General features: G+C 26.9%; 1 protein-coding gene across 1 annotated transcript in view; it reads left to right on the top strand.

Moving 5' to 3' along the window:
• The window catches only part of LOC109594902 (segmentation protein cap'n'collar), a 75,259-nt gene that overhangs the window by 51,129 nt on the left and 8,129 nt on the right, over positions 1-16,001 (top strand). The gene's annotated exons all lie outside the window — the stretch shown is intronic.

The raw sequence follows: 16,001 nt of genomic DNA, 5'->3' as shown, positions 1-16,001 counted from the left end.
CTCTTGTTTTATTAATTTTATAGAAAAATCGAATTAAATTGTTATACTTTATTGAATACTTGTTATTAAATTATTACATAAATTATTTTGCGATATAAAATGTCGTAAATATTTGCAAATAAACTATTATTTCACGTTTGTGGCAAGTGCCGGTCATTGACCATAAAATTATAAAAATTACCTGTTAGATTTTGTTTGGCAAATGCGGAACTAAATATGTAAATATAATTTAGGTATGTGTAAATTTTTTTTCAATTTAATAACCACCACCATACATGTAAATAAAAAATGTATATTGGCTATGTTAATATTAAATGTTACTTCCTACTTAATTTACTCAAAATTAAAATTATTTGTCCGTATAAAAAATTAGAATTCAATATTCCTACATTTTTATAAATTAATTTATTACATTTACGAAAATATTAACAAACTGTTGGTCAGCGTAATATTTTTAAATAATATTTTATTTTGTAGTTTTCTTTTTGTTAATGCTTCAAATATTTTGGAATTTTGAAAATTACCATTTTTAATGTTATTCATTCATTTTATGTATTTAATTTTTCTTTAAGATGATTTAATAAATTATAAAAATACAAAAAAATATTAGTTAAAGGAATATTTTATTACTTATTAATAGACTGAGAAGTTTATTACTCTTTATTAATGCTTCAAATAAATCTTTTTAGTACTTTTCAGCCCTTTATTGTTAAAAATTGATAAGACTTATCATAAATATATTTTATCACTAATTAATAGTCTGAGAATTTTATCATTTATTTATACTTCAAGATAAATATTTTTTAATCCTTTTCAATCCTTGACTATTTAAAATTTGTAAGTCTTATAATTTATAAAATTTTTTAAGAAGTTATCAGTAAAAATGTAAAATTCTAGTTGAAATTTAAATATTTCATATAAATATTACAATACTTTACTTTTATTTACGAATTAAAATATAAAATAAAAATGAATAAATAATTTAATAAATTTTTCATTAAAAATGTTTAAAAAATTATAAAAATAATGAAACAAATTATCAGCAAAAAGAATATTTTATTACTTATTTATAGATTGAGAAGTTTACTATTTATTAATTCATATAAATATTTTTTAGTCCTTTTCAGTCATTCAATATTAAAAATTGATTTAATTGAAATTAAATAATAAGTCTTTATTTACGAAACTATGTAAGAAGTTATCACTGAAAATGTAAAATTCAAGTTGATTCAATATTTGACTAATATTTCATATAAATATTGCAATAATTTACAAGTTTACTTTTATTCTCAAAATAAAATATGAAATAAAAATAAAATTTAATATATTTAATAAACTTTTTTTTTATTTTTTATTAATAATATTATAAAATTAGAAAAATAATGAAAACAATTATTAGCGAAAAGTATATTTTATTACTTAAAATAAATAGATTGAGAATTTTACTTCAAATAAATATTTTTTTAATCCTTTTCAGTCCTTCATTACTTAAAATTGATATATCTTCTGTTTAAGAAGTTATCAGTGAAAATGTAAAATACAAGTTAGAATTTAAATATTTGACTAATATTTCTTACAAATATTGCACTAATTTACAATTAAAATATAAAATAAATGTAAAATTTGATGTATTTAATATAGTTTTTTCTCATTAATAACATTTAATAAAATATTATAAAAATAATGAAAAAATTATCAGCGGAAAAATATTTTATTACTTATTAATAGATTTACTATTTATTAATGCTTCAAATAAATATTTTTTAGTCCTTTCCAGCTCTACATTATTAAAAATTTATAATTCTTTACAAAACTATCTGAAAAATCGAGCTTTAATTATAAAATAAGAAAAAAAAAATTAATTTAAATTTAATAATTAATTTAGAGTTTTCATTATTAAAATTCGACATATTGTAAAAATAATGAAAAGAAAAAATCAACAAAAAGGATATTTTTAGTATTTATATTTGGAATTTTTTAAAATAAATATATTTTAATAATTTAATAATTTTGATATTTATTTAGTAAAAAGATTTTTTTTATTCTTCATTAACTAAAAATTCATTTTTTACCATTAGGAAAATATTAACTAGAAAAATTAATTATTGTTATTTAAAATATTGAAAAAAATATTCTTTGATTTCAAATTTATTATTTTTGTTTTTGTTTATCTATTTAGTAAAAAATATATGTTTTTATTTTTTCATTTATTCGTTATTAAATTTTCAAAATTATTAATATTAAGAATATTGAGAAACATAAGAGCAAATTTAATTTATTAAGACAGTTTCACAACTTTTTTCTTACTTGAAAACTTCATTGAATACAAAAAAAATTAATTTTTCAACGATATTAAATATATTTTATATTATTTTTTGATAAATATTTTTATTTCAAAAATTTTACTACAGCCTAAAATATTTGTTGGCACAACAAACAACAAAATTGTTATTCCAAGCTATATAAATATATTTGGAATTTTTTAAAATAAATATATTTTAATAATTTAATAATTTCGATATTTATTTAGTAAAAAGATTTTTTTTATCCTTCGTTAACTAAAAATTCATTTTTTACCATTAGGAAAATATTAACCAGAAAAATTAATTATTGTTATTTAAAATATTGAAAAAAATATTCTTTGATTTCAAATTTATTATTTCTTTTTGTTGTTTTAAATGAGCATATTATCATTATTATACAAATTTAAGTTTATCTATTTAGTAAAAAATATATGTTTTTATTTTTTCATTTATTCGTTATTAAATTTTCAAAATTTTTACTACAGCCTAAAGTATTCGTTGGCACAACAAACAACAAAATTGTTATTCCAAGCTATCGTAAAAGACAACACGAAGAAGAATATGACCGAGCAATGGTGATTAGTCCAATTGTGATCGCGATCGCCAATAACCGGCGTTAAAAGTTCAATCGCACGGCTATTTTCTTAGCCAGACTAATAAATATTTGCTTAGCGTTTTCCCCAATTGTCGGCGTTACATAACAAAAGCCGATCCATCGAGCCAATTAAAGAACAAAAACACATCGGCCACGGAACGGCCAGACTAATGGTATCATGGACTCCACGCAATGCCGGGGTTAGAGCAATTTTTTGGAGGTTCGCCCCCGCCCTCCCCACTACCCACCTCCCCGCGGTGTCGGCGTCCCCTCGTTCCGTGGGTTAGACGCGATGATCAATTCCCTTTCTCTGGCCCCCATTGTCTGATGGCGGCCATATTAGCTGGAACTCGCTTGGTCTCTCTTCTGATTGGCTTTCCACTTTTCAGCTCTCACGTTTCGCAGCCGCTTTCAGTTGTTGTTGTCGAATACCGTAGGCATGTGTGGATCTCCGTGATAACGTCGATTTTTCAAGACTTTTTTCAGTTGCGAGGACTGTGGCAATTTTTCTTCGGCGAAACGGTGTGTGATTGTGGACTGTGGATGCGGAGTGTGGTTTATTTGTGTCCGGACATGGATTTAGTTTGTTCGTAATGGGTGTTTTTGGAATAACATGTCTTATTTCGAGGTATGTGCCCTTTGCTTGCGGACCATTACTTCCAACAATACGAAAAATATTAATGATATTTCGTTGGTTGCACATTTCGAACGTCGAAAAATCTGATTGTGGGCCCCGGGTTATGATTAATGATCGCGGACTTGAGGTATACTCCAGGGAATTACACCGTGACTGGCCGAAATTATTTTCGGTTTTTGAGTAATGATTTTATTCGGGCCCACGGACGTTCTTTTAATTTAGATTTCAAGTCCCCAGCGGCACCTTTATTGTCCTCGCCCAGGAATCTACTAAAGACGTGCACATGGCAGTAGATCCTAATCCAATACCATATTACAACCACTTTTTTTAATCTACACATTTCCCTTATCTGCGTATCGCGTCGACTAACCACCTGCACCGAAGCGCACGTCTTCCTCAACCTGTCCGAAGGATGCTGGGACATGATTTCCCTTTTCTTTGCCAACCCTCCCGACAATTACTTTCGCCTGTTTCTGCGGTTAAATCTGTTGATAATCCTTTTGGTGTTGTATAATTTATGGTATTGAGTTCTTTCTTGGGCACTCCGGGCGAACAATGGCAGGCAAGACTCCGTCGGCAAAGACGAAGGGCTCGGACCCTTTCGTTGTTGCGTTGGTGTTGACTTTTAGCTCGTGCAATTAATCATTTATGAAAATATGTTTTGGTTTAGGTAAATTTTTTAGTTTTGTCCGGAATTATTGGAATTTGAACAAAATTAAAACGATGGCGGGTTCGAGGAAATTTATCGGTGTTGCTCAGAAATATTTATAATACAAAGGAGCGAATTACATCAATAAAATTATTAAAAAATGAAAAAAATAATTTAATTTTAATTAATCAATATGCTCAGAAATATTATTTTCGGTTTAATTGTTTAGTAACTCAGAACTGATTATGACTGAGTTTTCCGGCTGAGAAAGATAAACATTGATGTCGATGAAAACGTTTTTTGTAAAATTCTATACCAAAATAAATGCTTAATGTCTTAGCTTAATGTTTCCGTTTTGCTCAGAAATAATCAAGAATAAGAATTCATGTTTCCCTTTTGCTCAGAAATAATCAAGAATAAGAATTCATTTTTGTTTTATTAAAATGAGGACAGAATTAATTCATATAAGAACACCCAGTGATTCTTGAATTAATATGAAAATTAAAGAATGTATAAATATTTCTTCTAATTTTTTCTAAGAACTGTTTTAATATGAATTATTCTGTTTATTTTATCATTTTAGTTATACCATATAATTTCTTTACTGTCAATATGAGAGTTAAAATCAGTTCAGGCAAATTTATCAAGTTTGCTAAGAAATATTATTACAATTTATATTTAAGTGATTTTTTTAATTTAATAGCTCAGAAGTGGTTATTTATAAAAATATGTTTCAGTTTACATATTTAATTTTTGGTTTTGTTCAGATTTATTGAAATTTAGCCAAAATTACAATTAACTTGTGTTCAGGGAAAATTTCCGGTGTTACTCAGAAATATTTGTAATATTCTGATGTGGATTACATCAAAAGAATTATTATAAATGAGAACAAATTTGTGTGAAAACCTGTACTAAAGTATGTTCAGTCTTAGCTGAATCTTTCAGTTTAGCTCAGAAATAATCGAAAATAAGAATTCAGTTGCTATTTTATTAAGAAAATGATTATTTAAATGATGACATAATTAATTTATATAAGAATTATAAATATCCAGTGTTTCTTGAGTTAACATGAAAATTAAAGAATGTATAAATATTTCTTCTAATTTTTTCTCAGAACTGTTTTAATATGAATTATTCTATTTATTTTAGTTATATAATTAATAATATAATATTATTTTGTTCAGATTTATTGAAATTTGGCCAAAATTACAATTAGATTGGGTCCAGGGATTGCTCAGAAATATTTATAATACTGTGATGTGGATTACATAAAAAGAATTATTATAAAATCTAAGCTAAATCTTTCAGTTTGGCTCAGAAATAATTCTTTTCTGATAAGTCATGATGTGAATCAAGTAAATTATTATAAATGAGAACAAACTCAAGTAAAAATGATTCTACTAAAATAAATTCAGGCTTAACTGAGTATTTCGATTTTGCTCAGAAATAATAGAGAACAATAATTATAGTTTTTAGAATGGAAATAAAGACAAATTAATAGTTACAATTATTTAATTCCTTGTGACCAATAATAATAAGTCTCTAGTGTGATAAAATTTTCAATTTTCCTTAGAATTGTTGTAATAAGAATTATGGTATTTGTTCTATCAACATGATTATTGTAAATGAGGATGAATTAGTTCTAATTATGCAATTTCTTTTTGGCCAATTCGAATAAATTGATGTTAAATATGACCAATGGTAGCAGATACGTAATTTATCTTAGATTAACCTAAATTATATCACAACTCCGAATTCAAACATCAAAATGTGAGTTAATTGAATAGTTTTTATTACTTTAGATTTCCTTTTAAAAATGGAACAATTGAAAAAATCAATGTGGAATGTTTTTATCTCGAATACTCTTTTCAAATAAAACTATCTTTTAATTTTAAAAAATAAAATAAAATGTATTGAATTTAATGTAATTTAAAATAATATAGATAAAATAGATTATGTTCATTTTGTTATCTTATTAAATATTATTAAAAATGAACAAATAAGCCATATCTGATTTCTTAGTTGTTTGAAAAAGTTTATTCTAGAAGTACCTGGAACATTAATAAAATAAATTATTATTAATTTTAATATTTATTAAGTATAAATGTAAATTTATTTTTTTGTAAACTGTAGTGGGGAATAATAACAAAAATGAAATATTACAATAATCATTTTCTGGCTACTATGAAGTAATAATTAAATAACAAATTATATTTTATATAAAAAAAAATAAAAATTATTTTATATAATAGATATTTATAGAATTATTTTTATTTTTAAGTGAATCAGAGGATTAAGAAAATTAAAATATTAATAAAATTAAAATATTAATAAATTATTTTTTAACGAGAAAAAAAGGACCTTTCAAGATGTAAGTCTTAAAACATTTTGTACAGCTTTAAAACCAATATTAATAATGTTAATATAATATTATAATTATATTACAATTACACCTATAGTTAAATAAAAAACCTATTTATGTCGCAATAAAATAAATTCCACTGTAATCAATCAATCATTTATAAATGCGGAAAACAATCTTAACAAGAACTGACGTTTTGTTAATTACAGAATGTTCATTACATTTCGAATTATGTAAAACAAGGATATCAACCGCATTAATTATCAAGTTTTATGTGCCTTTATGTATAATTTAAGATTGTACAAATTACCCACGTTGAAATACATTTTTTAAATTTAACGACCTAATTATTATTATTATTTTGTTGTTTTACAATTCGATTTCAACTGAAAGTGACATACAAAAAAGTTAATTAAAATATTTCGTCGGTCGGTCTGTTTACATTAAGGATTTGAGTAATTTTTCGAAAAGCCCGTCCTGTTATTTCAGCGAACAATGCGCCGTGGCGGCCGTTCCGTATTTTCCATCGCAAGTTGAATTCATTACGTAGAAAAACACTCTTCGGGTTCGCCCGGTTAAAAATTCGATTCAGACTTTTATTGAAGTGGGGCCACGTCCACTTGTGCTGGACGGAAAGTGTCAAAAATCATATTTTCAATGGGCACAAAGGTAAATAAACAAGACGATTCGTTGACGTTGACAGGTAACCGCGGGGTTGGGGCGCACTTGAGACTGTCTTTAAACGCATTTAAGATAAAAATCTCGCTTTGAAATTTTATTTTTTTTTTTTCTCTCTCGATTCCACTAATGGTTTCGTAGAAACTGAAATATTAATTATGATTTTTTCCTCTCTCGGTGTTGGCGGTGCCGACGTTTTAAAAGCTTTAATTAGGGCGCTCGGGTGATGGTTTGAATTAACATTTTTTTTTTTCTTCGGGACTTTTACGGTAGCGCGTATTCTTTGGAATTTTCACTTGTGGATTAAGATCCTATCTTCCTTTTTTCGGATATTGGATCAAATTTCAAGAACTAATTTAATTTATTCGTAAAAAAAGTGGCAATTAATTTATAGACAATTTTTTAAACCAAAATTTGTAGAACATAATAAAAAACTAATTTAAATATGTATATTTTTTTATATTATTAATCCAATAATAAATTATACTTGTAACAAAATTATGATTATAGATCAAAAATATTTTTATATTATATTGTCAATATCATATTTTCATTTTAAAGGCAAACTAATATATTAGATATTAGTTTATTATCTAGTTAAAAGTTTATATGATTTAACTTATTGAGTCCTAAAATATTGAGCTTTAAAGTTAGCTATATTTTATTCACATTACTGTTTCTAACCGTGTTTTTCTTTCCATTGTGGACATTTTAATTTATTTTATAGTTAAATATTAGTTTATTATGCGGTTGAAATTTTATATGATTTAATTTATTAAGTCCGGAGATATAGAGCTTTAAAGTTAGCTACATTTTTCTCACATTTCTTTTATTAACGACCATGTTTGTTTTTCAATTGTGGACATTTTATTTTTATTTTTTAGACAAATATTAGTTTATTATGTAGTTAAAATTTCATATAATTTTATCTATTGAGTCCTGAGATACTGAGCTTTAAAGTTAGTTAACTTCTTCTATTGTGGACATTTTATATTTATTTTATAGACAAATATTAGTTTATTATTTAGTTAAAACTTCATATGATTTAACTTATTGAGTCCTGAGATACTGAGCTTTAAAATTAAGTAGCTACATTTTCTTCTCATTTCTGTTATTAACCGTGTTTTTCTTTCTATTCTGGACACTTTATACTTATTTTAAAGACAAATATTAGTTTATTATGTAGTTAAAACTTTATATGATTTAACTTATTGAGTTCTGAAGTATAGAGCTTTAAAGTTAGCTACTTTTTCTCACTTTTCTTTTATTAATGACAATGTTTTTCTTTCAATTGTGGACATTTTATTTTATAGACAAATATTAGTTTATTATGTAGTTAAAATTTCATATAATTGTATCTATTGAGTCCTGAGATACTGAGCTTTATAGTTAGTTAACTTCTTCTATTGTGGATATTTTATATTTATTTTATAGACAAATATTAGTTTATTATTTAGTTAAAACTTCATATGATTTAACTTATTCAGTCCTGGAATGTAGAGCTTTAAAGTTAGCTTCAATTTTCTCATATTTCTTTTATTAACAACCGTGTTTTTCTTTCAATTGTGGACAATTTATTTTTATTTTATAGACAAATATTAGTCCATTATGTAGTTAAAAAAACTTCATTTGATTTAACCTATTAAGTCCTGAGATATTGAGCTTTAAAGTTAGTTAACTGCATTTTCTTAAAATTTCTGTTATTAACCGTATTTTTCCTTCTGCTGTGGACATTTTATACTTATTTTATAGACAAATATTAGTTTATTATGTAGTTAAAACTTCATATGATTTAACTTATTGAGTCCTGTAATATAGAGCTTTAAAGTTAGCTACAATTTTCTCACATTTCTTTTATTAACAACCGTGTTTTTCTGTCAATTGTGGATATTTATTTTTATTTTATAGATAAATATAAGTCCATTATGTAGTTAAAACTTCATTTGATTTAACCTATTAAGTCCTGAAATACTGAGCTTTAAAGTTAGTTAACTGCATTTTCTTTAGATTTCTGTAATTAACCGTGTTTTTCTTTCTATTGTGAACATTTTATATTTATTTTATAGACAAATATTAGTTTATTATGTAGTTGAAACTTCATATGATTTAACTTATTGAGTCCTGAAATGTAGAGCTTTAAATTTAGCTACAATTTTCTCACATTTCTTTTATTAACAACCGTGTTTTTCTTTGAATTGTATACATTTATTTTTATTTTATAGATAAATATTAGCCCATTATATAGTTAAAACTTCATTTGATTTAACCTATTAAGTCCTGAAATACTGAGCTTTAAAGTTAATTAACTGCATTTTTTTCAAATTTCTCTTATTAACCGTGTTTTTCTTTCTATTGTGGACATTTTATATTTATTTTATAGACAAATATTAGTTTATTATTTAGTTAAAACTTCATATGAGTTAACCTATTGAGTCCTGAGATACTGAGCTTTAAAGTTAGCGTGCAACATTTACTGCATGTGGATATTTTATATTTAAAACTTATGATTTAAAATACTGTGTTTTGAGAACTTACATACTGGAGCTATATTTTAAGAATGTCTATCTCTAACTCAAAGTTTTAGCCTATTAAATAGTTTCGTAGTGGTTATTTTGCTTCAGAATTCCTTTTCTTGTTCACCTATTTGATCGAGGAACTGAACATTCTCCAAATAAATAAAACTTACGCAGTTGGAGAGTTCACCCGAGAGATTTTAATGAAAGATGAGACAAAGAAACGGCCGAATTTTTTCAATCCCTATTCCAGATCGCAAGATAAATTTTTGTGATCACGAACACACTCAGCATTCAAATCATTTAAATCAAGCTTTATTCAACCGCGTCCTTTGACGGTCATTAAAAAATATTTACAACGGACGCGGTGGAAATGATTAAGAGCGATTCTGTTCGGTTCGTTTTAACGGCCAGGTTAACAAAAAAAAAAATGTAAAAATAAAATCGACTATAATATCATGCCGTGTGCCTCCGGAGTCATTTGTGCATGTAAAGAATGGGGAGTCAAAGGATGCCGCCGCTCGTCGGCCATTTTGTTCTGGCCGCTCTGAAAGGCCGACTTTAATAAATACATTTCGACGGCAATAATTAATGAACTCGCACCATTGCCCGCCCGTACCACCTTCGAGTCATCGAATTTTCGAGTGTCCGTCGTTGTTTCAGACGACCGACATGTTGCAAATCGTCACGTAATTACCCGGATAATTTATTTTATTGTGCTAAGGTTGGCCAAAGGCAACTGCTTCGAAAAACTTGAACTCGAGCTTGAAATGCCATTGTTGGCGTCCTCTTCAGTCCACTAACCAAATGTTACCGGCACCATCTGTTTGTATGTTTTTTTTCTGGCATGGACGAAGACAATTCAAAGATGTTAGAACATGTAATTGAAAAAATGTTCAGTCAGTAAATGGATGAAATCGAAATACAAAAACGAAAGTGATTTTAATACATAAATAGTTGAGGTTGATGCATATTGATTAAACACTGACATGGAGATGATGAGGTTTTATTGTTCTTGGCAAAATATTAAAAAATTGGTTAATTAAAACTTAAATACTTGTTGGAAAATGTGTCGTCCTCCACTTCGACTCTTTAGATGCAGTTACGAACTGATCCCACTCCAAGAGTCTTGAAGCTGGTCCACCAAAACTAAATGTCACTCTTCTCTTCTACTATCACCGTTAATCACCATCCTCAGTTTACAAACAACCATCCACTAACAAAACGCAAGGTAATTTAACATATTTTCAAAATAAATGACAAGCACATTCCACATAACAGTACCTAGTACTATTTTGCTCGTACACCATGATGCAGCAATGTTAAACAGTTTAACTTCTCCGTTTGTTTTCACCAATTGCAATAAAAGTTATGCTGTTTACTTTCAGTTTCCCATAAACCAACGGCGTTGTGCTAATCCACGGATAATAGAACTTGAACGTTCAGAAATGGCGAAGCATTCAAATTAAATTGGGTTTCAGTATTAAAGAAACATATAAGTATTTACATTGCACAAAAATATATTTCAGCTTTACTCAGAAATGTTAATAAGATTTTTTCGATTAAGGCGAATGATTATCAGTTTTACTCAGAAATAATGGATTAAAAATTATTTAAATATTATTTAAAATTTTGCTTAGAACTGTTTTAAATACAATTCTACTCTTTGTTGATTCAGAAAAATTATTGAACGGGGAATGAATTCTTTCTCATTAATTTAATAAAGCTTTTATCCATATCAAAATAAAAGTTATTTGACAAGAAATATTTAGTTCTATTCAGAAATGTTAATAAGGCAATTTTGATTAAGGAGAATTATTATCAGTTTTGCTCAGAAATAATTGACTAAAAATTATTTATATATTTTTGGTTTATAAAGAAAATGATTGTTTTAAATGAGAACGACTTAAGCCCTAATTAGAGAATATCTTTTTAGCTAATATGTAGTTTAAAGGTGCTTTAAATATTGTTTAAAATTTTGCTTAGGACTTTGTTGATTCAGAAATATTATTGAACGGAGAATAAATTATTATTCATTAATTATACAAAGCTTTTATCAATATCAAAATAAAATTCAGTTCAGAAGAAATATTTAGTTTTACTCAAAAATGTTAATAAGACAATTTCTATTAAAGCGAATTATTATCAGTTTTGCTCAGAAATAATTTACTAAAAATTATTTATATATTTTTGGTTTATAAAGAAGATGATTGTTTTAAATGAGAACGACTTAGGTTCTAATTAGAGAATATTTTTTTAGCTAATATGTAATTTAAAGGTGCTTTAAATATTTTTTAAAATTTTGCTTAGGACTTTGTTGATTCAGAAATATTATTGAACGGGGGATGAATTATTACTCATTAATTATACAAAGCTTTTATCAATATCAAAATAAAACTCAATTCAGAAGAAATATTTAGTTTTACTCAGAAATGTTAATAAGACAATTTCTATTAAGGCGAATTATTATCAATTTTGCTCAGAAATAATGGACTAAAAATTATTTATATATTTTTGATTTATAAAGAAGATTATTGTTTTAAATGAAAATGACTTAGGTCCTAATCACAGAATATCATTTTAGCTAATATGTAGTTTAAGGGTGCTTTAAATATTGTTTAAAATTTTGCTTAGAACTTTGTTGATTCAGAAATATTATTCAACGGGGGATAAATTATTATTCATAAATTATACAAAGCTTTTATCAATATCAAAATAAAACTCAGTTCAGAAGAAATATTTAGTTTTACTTAGAAATTTTAATAAGACAATTTCTATTAAGGCGAATTATTATCAGTTTTGCTCAGAAATAATGAACTAAAAATTATTTATATGTTTTTGGTTTATTAAGAAGATGATTGTTTTAAATGAGAACGACTTAGGTTCTAATTAGAGAATATTTTTTTAGCTAGTATGTAATTTAAAGGTACTTTACATATTGTAATTTTGCTCAGAAATATTTTAAATACAATTCTATTCTTTGTTGATTCAGAAATATAATTGAACGGGGGATGAATTATTACTCATTAAATATACAAAGCTTTTGTCAGTATCAAAATAAAAATTAGTTTAGAAGAAATATTTAGTTTTACTCAGAAATGTTAATAAAACAATTTTGTTTAAGGCGAATTATTATCAGTTTTGCTCAAAAATAATGGACTAAAAATTATTTATATATTTTTGGTTTATAAAGATGATTAAATATTAATAAAAATTTTGCTCAGAAATGCATTAATTACAATTATGTTATTTTGTCTTTCTGTCAGTATATCCCAGTTTTGCTCAGAAATTTTGATACTTGAATTCGGTTTAGCAGACAAATGCTTTTTAACAAAGGACCATGATGCATCAATGTTATGCGTTTATTTTCTCTAATTGTAACAAAAATACCACAATTTACTTTCAATTTCCAATAAACCAACACCACCGTGTAGAATTATCGCTAATCCACAGATAATAGAACATGAACGCGACGCGGAGACGTCGGATTTTTGCCTCACCATCATGATACAGCAATGCTAATTCAGATCGGACTTTTCATTTGTACCATGAATGGACTGGACACAATTACTTGCATATACCAATTCGATTTCTGTACAGACAGGTCATCCGATTTAGTCAGTAATTTTTGTTGATACTCCTTGTGACACAATTTATCTAATTTTTGACTCCGGCGACGCCGAAACAAAACACTCTTGGGAAACAACAACAACAACAAGAAATTATCGATGTTGGTGCTTTTAAAGCGGCCATTTTTAATGCTATGCATCTGGATCAAGTGGGGTGAGGTACAAAAAAGGCATAAAAAATCCGGACGTCGCATACCCGAATCGCGGGCCAATGGGGTTCGAGCCAGAGTAATTTGAAGGAAGGCGTGGGGGCCCTCTCCGGTCTCGCCGCAGGTAAACATTTTAGTTTCACAGCGAGGTCCCTTCTAAAGCCGTCTGTGCCATTAAAAAAAAAACGAACCGAGGGATATTACGGCCGTGGCCATAACTGAAAGTCATTGTCCGGTGCCGGAGTCTGGTGTGGTTATTAAAATAATAAAAAAAAAACTGAAAACTTCGATTATGATTGTGACGGTGTGTAGTGGTTGTGGTGTGTGAAGGCCCAGTGATGAAATTGTATGTTTTGTGTAATGGGAATTGTGTTGAGGATATTATTGATAAGGTTCGTCTTGTCTTTTAGTTATGGAAAGAATTGTCCGGTCGCAAAGATGATGAAGTTTCTAATGTTGACATCTTTTGCTCTTCCTAACTGGCGCAGTCAGTAGAATATTATGTTTTTCTGTGCAAATTTGTCTTTGACGGTGATCAACTAAGATTTGAGTCAAAAAGATTCTTTTGAAGTGTTTACGGATTTGATATTGAATTACTATTTTAATATGTCTTCAAATATATTTTATTTGTTGGATTTTAGATATCTTTTGCTCCTTCAAATTAATTCTCTCAGTAGAATATTAGATGTGTTTGTGAGGCACAATCATTTTTGGGGGTCATCAATCAAAATTTGAGTCAAAAATATTTCTTTTAAAGAGTTTAAGGACTTGAAATTGATTTACTACTTTAATACATCTTCAAATATATTTTATTCCTTGGTCTTTTGACATCTTTTGCTCTTCCAAACTGATTCTGCCAATAGGATATTATATGTTTTTGTGAGCAACAATCATTTTTGGGGGTCATATACCAAAATTTGAATCAAAAATATTTGTTTTAAAGAGTTTAAGGACTTGAAATTGATTTACTACTTTAATACGTCTTCAAATATATTTTATTCCTTGAACTTTAGACATCTTTTGCTCTTCCAAACTGATTCTGTCTGTAGAATTTTATATGTGTTTGTGAGGAACGATCATTTTTGGGGGTCATCAACCAAAATTTGAGTCAAAAATATTTATTTTAAAGAGTTTAAGGACTTGAATTTGATTTACTACTTTAATACGTCTTCAAAAATATTTTATTCCTTGGACTTTAGACATCTCTTGCTCTTCCAAACTGATTCTATGAGTAGAATATTATATGTGTTTGTGAACAACAATCATTTTTGGGGGTCATCAACCAAAATTTGAGTCAAAAATATTTGTTTTAAAGAGTTTAAGGACTTGAAATTGATTTACTACTTTAATACGTCTTCAAATATATTTTATTCCTTGGATTTTAGACATCTTTTGCTCTTCCAAACTGATTCTGTTTATAGAATATTATAAGTGTTTGTGAGCAACAAACATTTTTGGGGGTCATCAATCAAAATTTGAGTCAAAAATATTTGTTTTAAAAAGTTTAAGGACTTGGAGTAGATTTACTACTTTAATACATCTTCAAATATATTTTTTTCGTTGGAGTTTAAACATCTTTTGCTCTTTCAAACTGGTTCTGACCGTAGGATATTATATATTTTAATAAGCAACAATTTTTTTGAGAAAATTTGAGTCAAAAAGCTCATTTTGAAGTTGAAATTTAAATCCTTCTCTAATACATTCATTCGCTGGACTTTGTTCAATAATTTATCTGGCGTTTAAACCAGTCGGACTTATGTAACAATGTAATTTCGGTGTTATTGAACACCGCAACACTGCTGCGTGTGAATAGAATTGTTTCTTCGCGGTTGACCTTGTGGAAGACCAACACAATTCAAGCTTCGTGTATATCCGCATTTTTTGACTACGGTTTGTAACAATGGGGAAGTACACAGACATTCTCAAATTTAACTTTTTGTTAAACGTTTGTAAATTAAAATATATATTATGGAAGATTATTTCTACATTGTATCTATTACATTATTCACACAAATGGGAATTTAAATTGATTTTATCAGATTACTAATTAATTTGATTATCTTGTGACTCGAGATACTTGAGAAATGATGTTTCCAACTTTATTGTTCACTGTTTTTTATTATTTTTTATAGTTGCATAGTAACGAAATAATAATTAATACATATATTTATAACTGTCGTCAATAATGATCAAAATAGAAAAAATACAACATAAAGGATAAAGAAGGAAAGCTTTCCCTAATTTTCTGTATTTGTTTATCTTCTCCGAAGCTACATATATCTGTAGATCTTTCAAAGAAAGAAATGTTGCCAATTAATTGTTGATAATTGTTCAATTAATGCATAAAATATAAGTTTTTCAAAACATTTTAAAAGTATGTAGGAAGAATCTTTAAAAACTTGTCAAATAATATTAATAAAATGAGTCTTCTAAGGATTAAAAAATTAATTGTTAATAAAAAACCACTTTAATGTTTTCCTAAATGG

Source organism: Aethina tumida, chromosome 1 (assembly GCF_024364675.1).
Source record: "Aethina tumida isolate Nest 87 chromosome 1, icAetTumi1.1, whole genome shotgun sequence".
NCBI classification, from domain to species: domain Eukaryota; kingdom Metazoa; phylum Arthropoda; class Insecta; order Coleoptera; family Nitidulidae; genus Aethina; species Aethina tumida.
The sequence above is the reverse complement of the archived record's forward strand: the minus strand, read 5'-3'. Positions and strand labels throughout refer to the sequence as shown.